We start from the raw sequence: 6,477 nt of genomic DNA on the forward strand, positions 1-6,477 counted from the left end.
ATAAGTGTATACCTGAGTCTAAAAGAAAAATGATTAACGTTTAGGGAAAAAAAGTTAATTCCAAATTAAGTAGGCCTTAATTGGTTAGAGACTCGTGCTGATAACGTGTTGTAAAATGAGAGCAATACAAGAATACACAAACTATAGTGGTAGTCGAATGTTGATGGAAGTATAGAGTTGAGAATACTATTTCAATTCTTCAAGTATATTCCATAAGGGTGAAAAGACCACCCTTTTATAGGATTTAAAAAACACCCTTTTACATCCTTTAAGCAAATACCACTACAAAAGAAGGCTCAATTTCTGAGAGTTAAAATTATATATTGTGACGGTCAATAACCCCCGCAATTTAGTGTTACGGGGGTTGAATAAACTCCTCCAATTTGAGTGTCATAATTAAGTCGCGGAAGTTTCTTGGCAACTCCTGGTACCATTAGCAGGGGATAACTAGCGGGGGTTTTGAACCCTAATCGCATTTTAAACTAGGAGTCGAAACCCCAACGATTTGTGAACTCAGGGGAGTCAAAACCCCCCGCAATTAATGATTTTTACATTAAAATTAATAGGAGCTTGGACCGCTGCGATTTATGAAATATAACTTTTTGTAGCATTTGCCAGGAATATTCAATTTTAGATACTAATAATAAATTAATTAACTAACATGTGCAGTATTATCAAAGGACATCAGTATTAAGAAATAATACAATATTCAACACAAAAGTATATCATGAAGTGAACAAAAACATATCATTTGTTTCAACCATTACGATTACAAGAAACTTCATATCACTAAAAAAATTTGCTTTAACTTCAAATCACTACAAAACTTGCTTAAACTTCAAATCAATATCACCCAAACTCAAGATAGGATCGGTTTATGGAACTTCAACTAGTTTCACTACAATTATTGTCACTAACATCAGCTGGCTGCAAAGGAGAATACATAATAAGTGACTATCCAAACTCAAAATCATGGCTGAATGTAGTAAAACCCAAAGTTTATTATAATTTCCATTAATTATCATATACTACACAACAACAAACTTAAAACAATAGAAAAGGATTAAACCATTTACACAAGCAATGATTCTAAACCATTTTAAAAAGACAACATACTATTCTACTGAACAAGACACTATCAAACTGATTTGAACAAATATTAGCAATAGTTAAAACATGAACAAAGAATCTCAGGTTTCTTGTCAGTAGAAAAGAGACAGACTAGGAACTACAGTGCTATTTTTCTTATAAGAGACAATTAATATTTACTTCTTTATATTTTGACTATAAGTTGATTGGTTATAATGTTTACGAGGTTGTATATAATTCGATGTTCAATGATATGAATTTCCTACTGACTGAAATGCTTGAACGGAAACAGTATATCTAGATTAGAAATGAGGACGAATCACCTTTAGAGGCACGGGTAATGGAAGCATAACTCCTTGATAAAGGTTGTTAGCCCACTGCAAGTGTGAACAAAAACATATCATTTGTTTCAACCATTACGATTACAAGAAACTTCATATCACTATAAAAATTTGCTTTAACTTCAAATCACTACAAAACTTGCTTAAACTTCAAATCAATAGCACCCAAACTCAAGATAGGATCGGTTTATGGAACTTCAACTAGTTTCACTACAATTATTGTCACTAACATCAGCTGGCTGCAAAGGAGAATACATAATAAGTGACTTTATCCAAACTCAAAATCATGGCTGAATGTAGTAAAACCCAAAGTTTATAATAATTTCCATTAATTATCATATACTACACAACAACAAACTTAAAACAATAGAAAAGGATTAAACCTTTCACACAAGCAATGATTCTAAACCATTTTAAAAAGACAACATGCTATACTACTAAACAAGACACTATCAAACTGATTTGAACAAATATTAGCAATAGTTAAAACATGAACAAAGAATCTCAGGTTTCTTGTCAGTAGAAAAGAGACAGACTAGGAACTACAGTGCTATTTTTCTTATAAGAGACAATTAATGTTTACTTTTTTATATTTTGACTATAAGTTGATTGGTTATAATGTTTACGAGGTTGTATATAATCCGATGTTCAATGATATGAATTTCCTACTGACTGAAATGCTTGAACGGAAACAGTATATCTAGATTAGAAATGAGGACGAATTACCTTTAGAGGCACGGGTAATGAAAGCATAACTCCTTGATAAAGGTTGTTAGCCCACTGCAAGTCACAAAACAAAACATCCGTAATATTAGCATACTAAGGTTGTAAGCATTAAACGACAACAACTATGCCTCAATCCCAAATAAGTTGGAGTCGGCTATATAAACACTCACAATTTTGATTTATAGACAAAGATACTAGTAGAAATGACGTCTTTCCTTTCTATGTTAACACTTGGACAGAGAATTTGCATATTAAAGACTTACAACAACAGAAAAAGAGTTAAAATCATTTAATCGAGCAAGGATTTCAAATCATTTCAAAACGACAGCACAATATACTCAATCTTTCAACGGAAACAACTGGTTGGACAACAGTGTTATTTGTAACTCCAATGAACAACACTGCAAAGTACATGTATCTCATTGCACTAAATAAATCCCGTTGGAGTAACATATCAATAGTTAGGAACAATATGATCACGACAAAGGATTGTAAGTACCACAGGACAAGTCATGCTTGCATGAAAAACAGATATGTAAAGAACCAAAATCCTGCTGCTGAAATAAGCAGTTATGATTATCCGAAAATCATGAATGCACATGCACTTGAGTTTGTTCCAAGAAAAACACAGCCAACTACTGTTGCAAGTGAAGATTCAAAAGTGACTATGGATGTTAATTCTTCCACAAGGTTGAATAATTCTGTCACAATAGGATTTAAGACGAAGAAGAAACAGGCGACAATTTTGAAAGCACAGGCCTTCTTATGCAACTATGAGCTGATATGTTATTCATATTCTTTACTCGTAAAAATAGTTGATACTAAAGAATGCAAATCCAAGTCCTGCTGAATAGGCGCCAGGTGACTGGTTGCTGTTAATAATTTCTAGAAACTTACAAGGTCTTAGAAATAAAGTGCACCCACAAATAAACAAGCATATGAAAAATACTGCATTGCACCCACAAATAAACAAGCTGAACAAATTTGAGGAGCAGTAGGGGCACACCTTCAACTAGAAAATAATAAGCTTCTTCCGATATTGCTCACAAAGATTGTACAAATCTTTGGGAATCAAATACATATATGAAGCACGGAATAGAAGGTAAAAGATACGCAACATCTAAACTTCTAATTATCCCCTCTAGCCTCTGAAGACTACATTATCTTTACTAGCTTAAAGAAGGCTTTATCAAGGGGGGGAAACAATCTTTTTTGCCGCCCGACGAGGGACAAAGAAACCAACACGAGTGACTAAAGCAGTGAGTTTGGCAGAACATGTTAATCCTATCAAATAGCAATGCTAAAAAAGAGTAAAATTACCTTGACAATACTTGTAGTTGTCGTATTTGTCAAATTTTACCTAAACAAACAAAGTTTAAGCAGCTAGCCGCGCATCTGCCTATAAAACACATACGAAAATCAACTGGCGACTACACAAAAAATAAATATTCTACACAAAGTAAGGAAAACTACACGAGCAAAAATTTTAACTTACATGTACCTAATTTTCTATAAACTGACCTTGAGTTAGTACACAATATCATTTTCATTCTTTAGCAGCGAAATCAACTGTCAATATACCGATGTCAACGCATATCGCGGAGTTGATGACGTCAAATGATTCATTTCTTGATGAAGAATGTGCCAAACCTTGTGAACTAGATGATGAGTATATGAGTTGCGTAAGTTATCGTAATGCTTCAGCTTCGGCATATCTGCTAACCATAAAAGTAGATGAAACTATGATCTTTGGTCAAGATAATTTGGATCAAGACGTGAAATGAGTCATATTTCTATTTTTCTAATGATTGCAGGTGAATTTGTTCACCATTAACAAGGTATTACCTCTTTGAGTATCAATGTACTAAGTTAGTAGCTTCACAGGTAGTCCAACTAGTAAGAAAAAATAAAAATCTCCCAGTAGTAAAAACAACATTCATTGTACAAATAAGTGTTGACTATTACTCCATTGATTGTTGCAAATATACATTTATTTTACCTGTTGCAGAAACTTGCTACATTACTGATATTGTAAAAGATACAAATATAATAGCACACCGTGTACTTGACTCGACATACCCATCTGGAATGGAAAGTTCAATAAGCTTGCTGAACATAGCGAGACTGAGAGAGAATATGAATCTNTAGCAAGACTGAGAGAGAATATGAATCTTTGTACCTATCGGACAACTAATCACACACCTTACACACATTTGTATTGCTTTTGCATTATGATTGCTCATGATATTATGGTATAAGAGAGTTGGTTATGTTGCTTCACCATGGATGAACATATGTGTGGCCTGGGAAGAGTACATCGGACTCACCAAAGCTCGACAAAATATCCTCACAACGATTTTGGTACTCAGTCACGTAGGTTACCTGTTCGAGATTGGCGCTTCACTCTGTCGCAGACTCATATCATTTCTGTTTAAATCGAATTTTCATCTTATCAGCAAAATGCAACCAATCACTTAATTGATTATTCCTAAATAACCACGGGTACCATTGTAATGCTTCACCATTAAGGTAGAGCGACACCACATTAAGCTTTTGATCTTCCTCAATTTTATAGAAATCGAAATAATGTATAGCTTGAACTATCCAAGTCTCCTGATTCTCTCCTCGGAACTGTCATAGTTTGGCAACTATAATTGTGTTTCTAGGTTCAGAAGATATCCGAGCCTTTCCCCCCGAATCGAATCATCAACGAAATTTTCAGTTAAGAATTGATTTTATTCATCAATTTGATTTTTTATATAAGCATAAATTCAATTAAAATTAGAAGTTCATTCTAGCACTTGCCAAACATTCTCTGTTTGAAATGTATGCAACTGTACTTGTGCAATCCTAGTATTGTTCTGAAGAAAATATCATCACCAACACTAAGAACGTCCACTGAGAGTAAATGTCTATTTATCTCTATTTAGTACTATTATAGTTGATTTTAAGCATAAGCATCAGGCGAACTTGAGGCTTCAACTATTTCCATAGGGGCCTAACCACTGAGAAATTATAGTGATCTAAGCAAATGAAAGAGTACCTCAACTTTTTTTATCCCCGAAGATCTAGAAGCTCTCCTGTTAATTTCAGTTCCAAATAAGAATATAATGTATTAATACAAGTATAGAGAGATAAGTGAAGATTGAGGGCACATTTAACAGCTAAAGAAGAATTAATTAACAAACAAAGGGGGAAATTATACAGACCTTACTCCAGCATAAACAAAAGGATTCACGGAGACGACAACTCCAAATTTTAAGAAGAAACAAGGCACTTGTTAGCGACACCATTTCAGACAAAGTGGCTCCAAAAAATCTGTAGACACAGAATGTCTCGAAGAATCTGTAGAATCACCAAAATTATAACAAAATAAACCTAATTCTACCACAAAATACATGACCAAATTTGATATTTTGAATTTTCATCCATGAAGAATATAACAAAATTAACCTACTTCTACCTCCATGCATCAATACAAACAGACAAAAAATAAACTTACCTAGTAAATACAACCAATAATTTGTACAATTTATGAAGATTCATATGAGAAAATCTAAAAATGTGAGGTAGATTCATTATTCAAAGAGGTGAGAAGTGGAAAACATTACCTTAGAACACCTATAAAATTTTGAATTTGGTCAGTAGCTGAAGTTTACAGAGTTGTGAGGAGACGTGCCGTTGTAGAGAAGTGCCGACGTAGACGGCGGAGAAGTGCGTCGTAGACGGTGGAGAAGTGCTGTTGTAGAGAAGTGTGGCGGTGAGAAAAGTGTGACAGTGAGAGAGTAATTTGGAAGTTTCCAAAAGCTGTGTTTTTTTTGTATTTCGTAGTTAAGTTAAAAATAGTTATTTATTAAATTATCTATTGTGAGTGTTTTGTATTTCATGAATTAAAAATATATATTTATATTTTGAAATAAGTTCCGCTATTTAATTAAATTTTTTGGGGGATTTTAAATTTAATTATGTAATTTTATTTTTCGTGAGTTATCAAATGTCCGTCGTTAGAGTAATTTGTGGGGGTTATAATTAACCTCCGCTTTAAAAATCCCATGATTAAAATATTTTTTTATAGTGTACATTAGCACAACATTAAGTCTTACATTAAATAGGTTCATTTCATTATGTTTTTTATGAAAAAAACATCCACAATTCAGTAATTTTATAACAGAATTAATATTAATTCAGTAATTTTATAACAGAATTAATATTTAATATTTAATAATTTCATGAATTCTTCAAATCTAATTTATATATTCATATTAATAATAGTTTTTTAAATATATTTGTCTAGGTGAATGTGTTAATTTGTCATAACTGA

At 32.8% G+C, this 6,477-nt stretch overlaps 1 long non-coding RNA gene across 7 annotated transcripts; it reads right to left on the reverse strand.

Moving 5' to 3' along the window:
* Window positions 1-671: 671 nt before the first annotated feature.
* On the reverse strand, window positions 672-5,986 carry LOC107015897. 7 transcript variants are annotated; one of them, XR_003578081.1, is made up of 7 exons: window positions 5,768-5,985; window positions 5,366-5,501; window positions 5,200-5,236; window positions 3,678-3,871; window positions 3,477-3,555; window positions 2,157-2,210; window positions 1,476-1,669 (listed from the first exon to the last, which is right to left on the reverse strand). It is a non-coding gene; the product is annotated as an uncharacterized LOC107015897 (long non-coding RNA). The 7 variants fall into 7 exon arrangements; XR_003578082.1 differs by having other exon boundaries at window positions 5,659-5,985; XR_001456390.2 differs by having other exon boundaries at window positions 4,539-5,236; window positions 5,366-5,986.
* Between the last annotated feature and the right edge of the window lie 491 nt (window positions 5,987-6,477).

Source organism: Solanum pennellii, chromosome 4 (assembly GCF_001406875.1).
Source record: "Solanum pennellii chromosome 4, SPENNV200".
In the NCBI taxonomy this organism is placed as follows: domain Eukaryota; kingdom Viridiplantae; phylum Streptophyta; class Magnoliopsida; order Solanales; family Solanaceae; genus Solanum; species Solanum pennellii.